Source organism: Heterocephalus glaber, unplaced genomic scaffold (genome assembly GCF_053883595.1).
Source record: "Heterocephalus glaber isolate CG9 unplaced genomic scaffold, H.glaber_assembly_v1.0 deba00001072, whole genome shotgun sequence".
Classification (NCBI taxonomy): Eukaryota; Metazoa; Chordata; class Mammalia; order Rodentia; family Bathyergidae; genus Heterocephalus; species Heterocephalus glaber.
Genome location: NW_028258189.1, coordinates 3,989,144 through 4,003,397, shown reverse-complemented (window position 1 = coordinate 4,003,397; position 14,254 = coordinate 3,989,144). Strand labels below are relative to the sequence as shown.

Here is a 14,254-nt window from a genome sequence, read left to right as displayed (position 1 = left end):
CGTATTTCTAATGTGGAGAGTCACCAAAATTTCCTTTCTTAAAGATGGGCCATCCTCTACTGTAATCAACAAACTCTGGCCAGATTTGAAATAAATTAAGAATTTCTTGTGGAATTGAAGTTTTACTTGATGGGGTAAACCACACTTAAGTGCATTCTGATAAAAAACTATAGAAGTACATGCCCTCTTAAATATTAAAAATTTAAAAATAATACATGCAGAAAACACACATAGTCCCTGTAAGTCACTTTCTATTTTCACTGTCTTAGGGAAGCTATTTTTTGTGCACTAGGCACTGCAAATTTTATTCTTTATTTAACAGTGCATGCCACAAGATACAGATGTATGTCATTTTCTTGATATTTTTAAAGCACCCCATTCTAGACCTGTGCCTTAATTTTATTTTTAAAACAAAATATTTTTTAAGTTGAACGTATTTGTGCACTATAGTGTGTTAATTCAAAATATACACAATGCGTATAATCAAGTCAGAGCAGTTAGCTTTAAGGTGTCCTTACATTTTAAAATTTTCACTTCACACTTAAGAATTGTACACATTTTATGAGGTATCTATGATATTTTTCATAATCAGTTTAACAATTGTCACAGCAGTAGATTCTTTACTTCCTTAAGATTGTAGCTTTAGCAAACAATAAAATCTAAAATCCGTTCCCAGCAGCAGAAGAGTCGTTCTACTGGTTTCTGTACAGTTATCTGCATACATTTTGTTCTAGGATTGCCAAAAGAAAATGCCTGGTGAGAAGTCCACATACATTAAAATTTTCAAGAACCCACAGGAAAAGATGAAAAGGATTGGGAGATTAACTGTTAAAATACAGGAGTTCAACATGCTGCCCGTATGAAATATCGATAACGAGGCAGTAGATATTCTTTCTTAAGAACACTTTATGGACCCACTACGGGATATTTGCAAGGAATAACACTAGACCAAAGCTAACACAAACTATGGCTGAGGATGCACCATAAATATCTCTAGATGTGCTCACACTGAAGCATTCTGGTGCTGTGCCTGAGAACTAAGTTTTGTTTTATTTGGTTAGGTTTTGGAGACAGTCACACTACGTTCCCCAGGCTGACTTGAAATCTTGGTCTAAGGCAGTCCTCCTGCCTCAGCCTTAGCTGGGACTACACATGCATGCATTCGTGGTAGTTTCATAAGGGTTTCTTCTGATGACCAAAGACTACAACAGTTCTTGCACTTATGGTTAAGATAGCACTGCAATATTATGAAACTTTTTCTAGGACCATCCAATGGTCATATATTCAGAAGCCTAATTCTGAGGCATCTGCTATTGCCAAACCATTCCCAGGGCTGTAATGATCTTCAGCAGTTTGTTGTTAACATTGGACCAGCCTTTTGGCTCACAGAGCATCCTGTCTCATCTTAATCCATACAACAAAAACTCCTGCAGAGAATGTTTCATTTCTGGCACGTAGTACAAACCACCTGATTTCACCTCAGTGCCGAGGCTGCAGTCATAACAGTGCACTTCCATTAAGCAGAAATTATTAATTCACTTAAAAGGGCATCAGAAAGATTGACAGAACCATATAAAACCTCATCCTATTTCGCATCTTCAAAGAGTGAAGAGATCCTTTCGCAGAAATGTTAAAGGAGATGCTGAACTTTACCGATGTCCAAGCTGTTCTTTTAATAACAGCGGCCATGCAGGAGCTGCATTTGTTAAATAGGAGCTTCCTGAATTTTCAATAAACGTGCCTTGGAAGAAACCTTTTTCCATCAGTATGAATGCATGATGACGCCGAAGTGTTAATCGTGGAACTCCAGGGAAACTCGCTGTGCTGCAAAAATAAGCTCAGGTTACTTCAGTTTTCCAAGGAATATTTATATGATTGTTGGAAGAACAGAAAAGACCATGTTAAGTGAAGGAGCCAAGTCATTGGGAAACTAGGGTATTAAAATTCGGTCTATGTGGTTCTGTGAGAAACTGGTTATTTCAAGGAGATGACTATGCCTGTTGTATCCACGTATAGGGCAAGCCCAGTTTGAGGACAATGCGGAATTCATTTGTGACAAAAGATTTCTGCCTCAGTATTGTACTTTCTAAAAGATGAAACTTCAAGGAGATCCAAATCATTTGGCTCATAAGAAAAAGGAATATCTCAGAATATGCTTATAAATGTGAGCTGGATATGCAAAAACAAATGCTTTTGTTCCAGGAAGAAATAACGGCCCACCCAAGATGAGGATACAATTTTTAAAAAATATTTTCAGCAAAGGAACTGAAAAAGTGGAATTATTATGAAAAGAATATGTATTCACACACAGCTTATAAAACTGATTAGCATTCTCAGAGAATAATAAAGATGAGATACTGGACTTGTATTATTTCCCATAAGTAGTTCTGGGAGCTCTCTACAATTAAAAAAAATCTGAAATTTGTTCCCTGGTACCCCTCGCCCCCCAAGGGAAAAAAAAAAAAGAATCTGAAAGATGAATTACCATAGCTTTATTTTTAACAAAACATTGAATGTCACAGCTCAGTTGAATCTATGAACAAGTAAATAAACAGCAATATATATAACTCTTCATTATAACATCTGTGCCAAACAACTGGCTAATTCAGATCTAATGAATGACATTGTTATAACAAAGAGAAGTGGAGCAAACATTTATCCACTCTTTTATAAAGGAAGGATTTGAAGAAATTATTAACAGAAAGGTCATGGAGGAAAACTATCTTAAAATATTTGAAAGTGCCAAAGACATCCCAATTAAGTCTTAAGGACTAAATTGTATTAAACCATATATTTTCTTTTTCTTCATTTATTCTCCTTGGAGAAATGACCAAAACCTTTTGCTTCTTTATACCTAGGTAGTGTCTTTTCTTGGAAGGAACATGAAACAAATTCTTTATAATTCAAATGGGACATTAATTTATACCACCTCCTTTACAAACTGTCTAAATAACTTGTCCTTTTATGTTTTAAAACTCAATTGTAATGTGTTTCAAGTAATTTCTGAGCATAGCTCTTCCATTAGTATGTTGAGAGAGTAGCTTCTGATGTCATATTTGTCTAGTTGCAGTAGGATTAAAATAACGCTGAATTGAGAGAGCAGTATGCAGGATTTTTTTAATCTCTGTTTTCCACTTTGAGAATGCAGTGTGGCATTTTTAATTACTCATTTACATTACTCATATGTGAATGCTGCATTTTAAGGAATTTGTCTGGCAGGCTCTGGAAATGGTACATTATTTAAAAGAGACTATGGTCTCACTTTGCACTTCCTGAAATCCAAAACTTTTTGAGCCCAGATATTTTAAAAGTAGAAAATAATATTGCTCTATGAAACTTTGTTTCCTTCACAAATTCACTAAAAATATGATAGGAGCCAGGCCTGGTGATGCATACCTGTGTCTTCAGCACTGAGGAGGCTGAGTCAGGAGGAGTATCATGAGTTTGAAGCCATCCTGGGCTACACGGTGAGTTCAAGGCCCGCATGAGCTAGCACATAGTGAGATCCTGTCTCCAAAGACCAAAACCAAAGCAAAAGATTAAATAAATAAGTACAAAATATACTGCATAAATTTCCTGCAGGCTATATGTCTAAGAGCTATAGAAAGCATAAATAAATTTCACATAAAAATTTTTGATTGTTCCCTATAATATCACCTCCAGGACATGATGTATAAGGACTTATGGCAAAATTAGAGAAATTTAGAATCTGATTCATTTGTTCTCCCGGGCTTTGCTGCTGAAGTTTAGTCAAACTGTACTTCCTTTCAGAGAACATCTCAGAGCACACGGTAAGTCTGACCATCAGCCACGCGGGCTTATTTCAGTGCACCTCACCCAGGAAAAAAATGTGTGTATACTGCAATCTCACGTTTGCCGTCCTGGATCTTTGGGAATAATTATCATGTCAGAAAGGGTCCGTCAACGGAAATATAGCTTGGTTGTATGCTGCTTGCTTAGCTTTCAGAAGTGCCTGGTTCAATTCCCAGCAGAGTAGAAAAGAAGGGAGAAAAGGAAGAAGGAAGGAAGGTAGAAAGAAAGGAAGGAAGGAAGGAAGGAAGGAAGAAAGGAAGAAAAAATCCCAGCAGTAAGAGATTCTTAGGCAGGAGAATTTCAAGGGTGACTTCCACCTAGGCAACTTAGTAAGACCCTGTATCAAAATTAAAGAAGTCTCAAGGGTTTTCATTTTCTACTAAGGTAACTGATAAAACATGAGGACATGAACAATACCAACAAAAGAAGTAAGCAGTGCTACCCATATTATTTTTGTAACATCAAACCTGTAGAATTTTTCTTTGAATAACATCAGATACTCAAATCCAAAAGGTTTTATTGATGCAGACAGTGACTTTCAAAAGTTTTTCCCATATTGTGAATATATATAATTAATCATATATATATACATATATATATAACTGTATGTCATACAGAAATACTAATTCATATCCATTTCCTCCACAAATATTTTGTGATATGTGTGGCCCAATTTAAAATGTCATTTAAAATAGAAAAACAGATAAGATGCTAATAGAATTTTCAGATTTTTTTGCTTCTTTTTTGCCACATTATCCAAGTGAATTGCTTTATCTTTATTTTGTTCATATAACTTATTTTCAGATTCAAATGAAATTAACTGTCTTAAAGTTCTTGGGGAACTGACTTTTAATTTTAAAAAGTTTCACTTCGTCTGTGTGGATTTGTTTCTTCAACTAGAAAAAATTAATTCTATGTGGTTTTTTGCTGGCCTGTTATTGCCTAGTAGGCTTGCAGTCTGTTTTTTTCTTAATTCTGTTTATTTACAAATTTTTCACTTGACGTACTACAATAATAAGATTATATATTGATATATTTTAAAATATGATATATTTTTAAGTAGAGATTTTAGTTAAAAAAGAGATCCAAAGAAGAATAATAGTAGCATGTCTTTTTGTCTTTAACAATGCATTTACATATTTTCAATAATTACCAAAAAGCTAGTTTCCTCTCAAAAATAAGAAGCTCAAATCTAAATTTCTTTTGAGAACCTCTCTCTTTATTTTTGTTTCTACTTAATATAATCGCAAAATATCTTGGTATCAATGGACTCTACAACACAACTGAAGAGAAATTTTAAAGTGTAAAACTGCAACCCAGAGAAAAAATCATTATGCTTTAAAGTGAAATACCCTCCTCTGAATGGAAAGAAATACAAATGTCAATCAGCAGCACTAATAATATGGCCACTAATACTTTACAAAATCCAAACACTTTCATGTTTTAAAAGCTATTGACTTAAGATGTTTCACATAGAGTGCTTTAATTATGGTCATCTGAACCTGTGAAATATTCTCTGGTTTCCAAAACCCAGACATCGTCTAATCTGCTTTCTTTCTTTCATTTCTCATATCTAATCTGTTTGGATAACAGTTTAGGACCAGATCCTCAAAGCTGATCCCCAAGCAGGTACCACTTTTGAGGAAATTCCACAATTCATCCTTCTTCGATCCACCATTTCTTTCTCATGAAATGCAGAAAGCAACATTTCATCTTTATGCTTGGGCAAGACTCCACAGATTTTCTACATGAAGTGTTCAGATGACGGCTCCTTTACCTGATATTCTCAAGAGCTCCCCAAGTTAGCATAAAGGCCTTGCAATGCCCAGTGACTGTTACATATTGTGCTTTGGGCTCTACTTATTGGATGCTCCTAGCATCCTAGAGGTAGTACCTCAATTTGCTGTTCTTTGTTCACATACTACTATCTCTGGGAAGCATTATTTTGAACTGCCACTCTATCTTAGTTAAAACTGCATCTGATAATTCTTTCTGCTGCCTCCTTACTCAGCTGGTCTACATCAGCAGGGGAAATATCATACATCGGTTTCTAAAATACTATTTAGTTTCTGGGTATCCCTCAAGATCTGTGGATACAAAAATCCATGTATGTTTAAGTCTTCCACATATTTGCACAAAATATACTTATAGTCTCCCATATATTTAAATCATTATTTACCATATCCAATACTATGTAATCATACAAATCATTGTGATATTGTACCATTTATGGAAGAATGATAAGAAAATATGAGTGTGTGAATGTTCAGATGAGAAACGATTCTTCCAAGCTATGTTCAATACAGCTAGATGAATCTGTGAATAAGAGTGGATTGCATTTTTTATATTCTACATCATCTGTCTCTTCTACTAGGGATTTTTATCATCATTCAGTCACAATACCTGATACCCAAAACTTAAAGGAGGAAAAGTTTAATTTGACTTATAATTGCCAGGGGCTCAGTCCATGGTGGGCTGGCTCCAAGGCAGACGAATCATGGCAGAATGGGGTGGTAGATGAAAGATGCTTAGTTCAAAATAGCCAGGAAGCAGAGTGAAGTGGATAAGAACAAGAAAGCAAGGGGCCAGGGACTAGATATAGTCCTCAAGATTATACCTAGAAATGTCCTTTAGTAATTCCATAAGTAGCTCCCAAACCTGGCAAATTAATACAATTAACATTAACTGTCACACCTAGAGTATGAATCTCTCCAGTCAAGAATCATTGTTTCCTTCCTCCCTAAAATATCCTTACTACTCTGTCTGGGACATTCATTTCTCAGAAGGAAGGTATTGAATAGATAAATGAATAAAACATACCCAGGCACAGATATTTCTACAGTTTCTCTTAGAACTAATTTAACTCACTACTGTATCTGAGCCATGCAGTGAGAAACTGAAAGTGTAAATAAGGACTAAAAAGTATAATAGATAATGTGAAATAGGAAGAAAAGGGGCAGAGGGGAAGGGGAAGTGGGAGGGGTAGGGGAAAGGAAAGAAGGGAATAGAATTAATAAGAGAAAGTGAAAAAATGGAAACAAAGTCTTTTTAAATAGGAAGGGGTGGAGGGGTTGAAGGGAGGCCAGGGGAATGGGGAAAAAATAGGAACCAAGAGAGATTGTGTAAAGGTGCAAATCTCCAATGATGAATGTCATATATTGTATATCTAAAATGTACCAATAAACTTAATTTTAAAACTTATATCCGTTACTAAAATAGCTATTGCTTAAAATAGTCTGCACAAATTCGAAAGCTAACAAAAGGTTTTGTAAACTTACAGCATTCCAGAACTTCTCATTGGTCAAGTTGGGTAGTAAGAAGAAAACACCCCATAGAAACAGTAGATTAGTGCAGACACAACTCAGGAGCTGCTAGAAAGTAGGAAACAAAACATCAAAATGCACCGTGAAAAGTTCTCACTTAGAAGTGGATTTTTCAGAGTTGTCAGAAATAGATTTTGCACTATAAGCAAAAAAAGTGAATTGCATGTAAGGAAAGATGCAACAAGAGCCACCAGCTCCTTCGCTTCCCCAAATATTTAGCAAGAACTGACTGTGGTATTCTAGGTGCAGAGCATAAATAGTCATGCAATGTCCTGTGCTCTGCTCAGATTTCCTCAGAACAGAGTAACAGCCTGCTAGGAGCTGCACAACACCTTTGCGTCTTTGCCTGGAGGGTTTTCAGCTTTCCATTTGGTGTAAATTTACTACCTGTCTGCTGTGTGCAATACACCTGCATACCCAACAACAGCAAAAAGATAAAGGTCTTGTCATTCTGTAGCCATTTACAGAAAACTCTCAGTCGAATGAGAGGACAAAGATTTGGAGGCACACAGAGATGTCTTTTGCCACTGTTACGTTTTCCTATTTGCTTCCATGAGGTTTTATATTTCATAGCTGACTGGCAGTGCTCATGTGCCTGAGGGATTTTTGTGTCTTCAGATTTCAGGGACTAAGTTAGGCAACAGGTAGGGTAGGATGGGGAGGAAGTGACTGTGTAGATGGGGAAGGAAATGCCGTGTAAATATAATCGGGAAATCTCTTACAGTTTGTGTGCTATTTCACATGCATACCTGGATAACTACACTGATACTCATAGGCCTAATGGTAGGTAAGGATAATACTGCAAACTGCCATGATTTGCCTCTGACATGTCCTCCAATAGCTCCTGTCTCAGAAGCTTGTTCCCCGTTATGGTAGTGTTCAGAAGCTGTGGGTTGGAAGCTGATTGCATCACGAGAACTCTGAGTTCACCGATAAATGAATCAATTGATGGATATTCAGTGGATGAAATGATGGATAGTTTAACGGACTATGGGGAGTGGGTGGAAATATTAAGAGCTGCAAGCTAGCTGGGGGGTGTAGGTCAGCTGGGAAGTGCCATTGAATGGAATCCTTTGTTGGCCATCCCTTCCCTTCAATCCCTCTCTCTGCTTCTCAGCCACCATCGGGTGAGTAGCTTTGTTCTACAACATGTTCTGAACATTCTTGGTCCATTGTTCCACCAAGCCCTTCCACCATGATGTTTCTGCCCAACCCAGGCCCAGCAACCCTGGATTGACATTACTGTGCCCTGAACCTCTGAAACCTTGAGACCCAGTGAAACTTTCCTCCTCGGAAGTTGTTTTTCTCAGTGATTTTGTCACACATAGAGAAAGCTGGCTAATACACAGACAAAGCACCTTAGAAGGGTTGTGAACCTTGTGGGTTTCATGATGTGGATCATATGATGCTAATTTCCAGGCAGTTTCTACCATTTGTGGGCAGTTAGTGAAAATAACAACTCAGGTTGCAAAATGAAGTCAGCACTTGGTACAGAAATTGTAGAAAATCCTCACTATTCATAGAACTAAGTAATAGTTGGGTAATAGATATATAAGACTATCCACAAAAAGAGTAAGTAAGTGGAAATCAAATTTTAAAGCTGCAGAATTACAACTCAGTATTTGCTTCAAATATCAGATGATAAATAAATGAAAAGTATAAAACATGTCATGGTTTCCATATAAATAATTGTTAATCGTTTTGCCAATAAAAGGTGTGGAAGATATTTAAGGAAAAGAAAGAAGGAATTTCTTCAACACTCTACACAGTAATTCTTAAAACAACAGTAACATTTGAATATAGTGTTGATGTGAGTTGATTTTGGAGATCTGTTGTTACTAGAATAATTGATACATGGTTAATTTCATACTTATTCTTCATTCTGTACCCTATAATATTTGTACATCATATTTCATTAACAGTTGTACTAGACTAAAAAAATCATACTATAGAATCTTATACAAAATAAAATATAATAAATAACTTTCACATTATCCGTAATTTCTTTAAAGAAATGCAGAAGTTGGACTTACAATTCCAGCACTTTGGAAGGCCGAGGCAGGAGTAGCACATTTTCAAAGCCAGCCTAGGCAACTTAGTGTTTTAAGGAGGAAAGGGGTATGTAACACAATGGAAAGTCTTCAGTTTCAATCCTCAATACTACAAAATAATAATAATGATAATAATAATAATAATAATATAGTATTAATATAAATAAGAATGAAGAGTAGGAAAAGAAGAAAAATGAAAGAGAAGAGGAAGAAGAAGGAGAAGAGGAAAAGGAGAAGAAAAAGAAGGGAATGGAGAAGTAGAAGGGGAAGAAGGCAGATTTACAACTAGTTTTTAATTCAAGTTTTAGTTGAGATAAGCAAGGCTTAATTACATTTTTTTGGTTTTTTTGGTACCGGGGATCGAACTCGGGACCTTGCGCTTGAGTGGCAGGTGCCGGAACCAATGAGCTGAATCCCTGGCCTCAATTACATTTTGGAAGAAATGAAGGAAATTTAGCTAGGCATTATATCCTAGGACTCATTTTTTACTTAATTATTTTCTGTCACGTGTAACACTACAGATGTCTAGTTGAGACTTCCACAATAACTAGAAAATATATTGAAATATTTAGATGTAAAAGACCACATAGCTTTTCGTTTTATTTTCTGCAGTAAGCAGATAGAGTTGAACCAGATATTGCAAAGTATTAAAAGCTGTTATTTCTCGGGGAAGAGGATTTAGTGTTTATTGAACTATTTTTTCTTCATTTCTGTACAGCTGAATGCTTTCAAAGTTTAAAAAAAATGCAAGTAAACCCAAATTGCAATCAAAAGAAAGAAGGTAATACATTATTTGATGAATGCATTTTGAAGCCTTGTATGTTTCCGAATTTTACTTGATGTGAAACTTAACTACTTTAAAATTTGTGGTAATGGTTGAGGATCCATCAGCAAGTGACAGAATTTTGCTAAATGACTTTTATTTAGAAAATGGAAGACTTGTTTGGTCCAAGACGAACCAGGGTTCTTGCGCTATTAAGGTATATGTGGCTGGACGTCTTCGTTAACTGTGAAGCTACATAAACCTCCATATTCTCTACAGTATAGATTCGTTAATTTTTTGGAAGCATTGTACATGCCAAAAATAAGCTGAGATAGTGTCTGTCTTTGAGAAGTTACTATTCTTTGCAGTGACCCCAAATCCTGAAACCTATAGGACAATAATCAGTAGCAGGTCATCTAGGGCCAAAATCCACAGAAAAGAGAACGGGTCTGTCCTGTTTCTTTCTGTTTTCCCATTATTCCGTTGAGTTAAAACTAGGCTGAGGTTGAATGAAGGACCAAGATTTCCAAGGGCCTTCTGCTCTTTGATTATTTCATAGATTATCCTCAAGTTGTGGGTAAATTTTCATGATGAAAAGAGAGTCTGATGTGTCCAAATGACTTATGAAAAATTTAATAAAAAGAATGAGTAGAACAAATAAAAATTCTCTTCGTAGATGCCAGAAGGCAAACCTGATGATATATTCTACTTATGCACATAAAAATGAACGCATAGGACTTTTGGTTGCATCGTGATGTGGCAGTGTGGGCTGTAAGGTAGGAGATCAAAAGGATTTTGTGAATCCTGAGGCACTGAGGTCCTACCCTTAGCCACAATCTATCAGAGTTCATCGCGAAGTGTGGAAATTCTCCTCCCTGAAGAGCTGGTTTTAGCCTTGAGTTACCGCAGGTGTCTGACATAAAACAAGGTCTGATTTTGACAAGCCCAGTTCGTTTTGAAACGCTGTCAGAAATGTTACTTTTAAGGCTGTTAAAAAGACCAGGATCACTTCTGAAGTAGACACTGTAGACCTTTCAAACGCACTAAAGGAGGGAACATTTCAGGACCGGCTCTTCCGTGCCTTGGCAGAGCAGAATTATGTATGAATTCAGGAAGCAGCTGTCTTAGGCACCCAAAAATACCACAGCAAGGACTTTGAGTTCGATCCTCATCAATGCTTAAGATGTGATGCATTAGAATTTTAAAAAAATCTTTTGTTTTGATACAAAAATTAAGACTCCTTAAAATACAAAATTAACACAGTAATTGTGCATATTTATGGAGGGTGATGAGATGTATGCATACATACATTATATTTATGTATATATTATATATTATACATACATTATATTAAAACCAGGATAATCAACCACCTTGAATTGATCCTCACACATTGTGTACACATGTTTAATTGTCACACTTTACCTCATGCACATGCACAACTAAAATAACAAAAACTAGTAAAAATAATAGCTTTTTATCCCCACATTCTCTTTAGAAGCACATTTAAAGTGCTATTTGATTCCTGTGACACAGAAATACATACTAGGATTGAAAAGATAAAGGGTTCTGATTTAATAGTAAAAATTTAATTACCATATTTAAATGTTTGAAAAACATTCATACATGTTTATATAAGTCATGTATGTGAAAAACAACATGTAGGTCATATATATTCAAAAAACAAAAAAAAAGACAAAATTTGAGTCTACATTGATAAATGGATGATCAAAATATTTGGTAAATATTTAAATTTTTAAAAATGTAAAGACACATTGCCATAAATCTCCCTCAAAAATTTCCTCCCACTCTGAACAGACTTATCATCATCATCATCATCATCATCATTATCATCATTACCACCACTTCGTCAAGCTCTAATCCAGAGTGATCTCATGTCAGGATTCTAACTAATTACAACTACAGTGACCCTATTTCCAAAGAATGTCCCGTGCAGAGGATCTTCCAGTCAGGATATGGGCATAGTTTTTGGAATTGGGGAGGCTTCAAACTCTTACACTTTTCTTCAACTGCCTTAGGACGTGGTAGCAGAGATCCTCCTGCTTCGTCTACCTCTTGGGCTCATGGAAGCTCTTGGGTGAAGCCCCTTCACTCCAGTCTCTGCTTCCATCTTCCAGTGGCTTCTTCTCTCTCTGTCTCTCTTGCTTTTACCCTTTCTCATGAGGACACTGCCATTGGTTTTGTATCCCACCATCTCCTTTATGCCCTTAACTGTATTTCGTATGCAAAGGGTATATTTCTAAATAAGGCCAGCTTTCCAGGTATTGGATATTAGGACTTCATTTCCCCATCTGTAAACATCATAAGGACATCAAACTCACACAGGTGGATTTTCTCACTTAGTGTACAGCAGGAGCTATGCAAGCTCCTGCAGTATTGAAAAATCACATTTTGGTAGTATTAGCAAAATCCCAAGCTGGAGCAAGCCTTTCCATTCTTAGGAAGTGCAGATGACTCCTAGATGTTGTTTTAGGGATAGAATTTAGGGAAGACCTGGCAGCCTATCTACCAACAAGATAGAGCTGTCAGTGAATTTGGGTTTTCTAAGCTGCTGGGAGCAATCTCAAAGGGTCAGCCTTTGTGTGCTGCATGCATCAATGTCACCCCAGTCTCTGTGTTACTTAACTTGGGTCTCAAATGCCTGGCATGAGCAACTTAAAGAACGTGAGACTTATTTTGGCTCTTACAGTTTCATTTCATGGTCTGCCGGCTCCATGAGAAGCCATCATGGCTGAAGGGTTTGGTGGAGAAAAGATGCTCAACTCATGGTGGACAGGAAGCAGAGAGCAGAAAGAGGAGGGAGGAAGGGCTCACAGGTGAGATAGATTCCCTAAGGTCAGGCTTCCATGAGCCACTTCCTCCAGTCCCCCCCACCAGCTCCACAGTGGGGTAAGCCACTGACAAGTTACTGCTGTCAAAATCCAATCTTCACCCAGTCACACTGACAATGAAGATTACAGGCAAAAGACCACCCTGGGCAGAGTCTCATAAACTGCACAGCTCACCTGAGATGGTGTTAAAACAGCGCTGAAGCCATATTTCCCTTCTTCTCAACTTCTTTCTCTATCTTTGCCCCCAAATGCCTGCCCCAGTCACCACCTTGATATCTCCATAGTGACCAAAGGGCAACAATGGTCCCTTACAGGTGATGTCACAGACAGATATCTGACATGTGTATGTTTATGAACTAGTGGGAACAAAAAGTTAACATTAAATGAAGAGGATGCAGGGCTGGGATGTATGACTCACTGCTAGTGGGCTGAGCTAGAACGCATCCTAAGCAGTGAAGAAAAAGACAAAAATGAATATACACCTCGGTAATTTTCTGGAAAGTGCATTGGGGTATCATATTCTTGGAGTGAAAAAAAAAATGAATCCACATCTTTCTGTCTCATCTACTTTTGTGAATTCAGTCTGTCAGGATGCAAATGAGTAAACAATTGACAGCAAAACTGAGATAATTTAAAAGGGATGTTTGCACACTCTGTTGGTTTCTGGATGTTTAGGATCTCGAATGTCTCAGTTGCTGACTTGAAACTTGGGAAGATGATGGATCATGCAAGATCTCACTTCATTACTGATTAATTCATTAGAGCATTCATAATTTGTTGGGATATGGGATGGGATGGAAACTGCTGGAGATTGGACCTAATTAAACCTGGTAGGTTCCAGGGATCATGCATCAGAGTCACCCCAGTCCCTACATTAGTAAGATTTTCATCAGTGGGCACAACTACTCCCCAAACACTATGTACAAAAAGAGATGTTTATTTTGGCTTCCAGGTTCAGGGGGTTCAATTCATGGTCAGCTGGCTCAAGGGCAAGAATACTTTTAGGGAAGGGTGTGGTGCCAGAAAGCTGTTTCTTGTAGTCAGGGTTTTGCAAGGGAAATAGATTTAATACAGGACACGTGATTTGTAGGATTATGTTACAATAGTCACCCAAAAAGTCAAATGCAGAGTGCAAGAGATCTGTCCACACACTAGAGACTCCAAGAATCCAGCCAAGGATCTGGGTCATGCATTAATGTCCTGCACAAGTCCAGCTGAAGGCCTAGAGCCCATGGCAATGTTTCATGCTTGTTCGTATCATGGATCTGCACCAGGAAGGCCCAAAGGCTAGTGGTGGAAGCCAGAAAACCTGTACCAATGGGTGAAGGATTTGTGCCACCAGGCTGAGGGATCCACACTGGAGCCAGGAAGTGATGCTCATGGTGAAGATCAGAGCTCCCCTGATGAGAACAGCAGGCATTCTCAATGACAGTGAAGCCCCAAGGTCTTCTT

At 37.3% G+C, this 14,254-nt stretch overlaps 1 long non-coding RNA gene across 2 annotated transcripts; it reads right to left on the bottom strand.

Moving 5' to 3' along the window:
* Window positions 1–703: 703 nt before the first annotated feature.
* LOC110346172 (uncharacterized) lies at window positions 704–13,063 on the bottom strand. Of its 2 annotated transcripts, none has more exons than XR_015450781.1 (4): window positions 12,977–13,063; window positions 7,092–7,181; window positions 3,397–3,507; window positions 704–1,824 (listed from the first exon to the last, which is right to left on the bottom strand). It is a non-coding gene; the product is annotated as an uncharacterized LOC110346172 (long non-coding RNA). The 2 variants fall into 2 exon arrangements; XR_002390037.2 differs by having other exon boundaries at window positions 7,092–7,184; window positions 12,977–13,053.
* Between the last annotated feature and the right edge of the window lie 1,191 nt (window positions 13,064–14,254).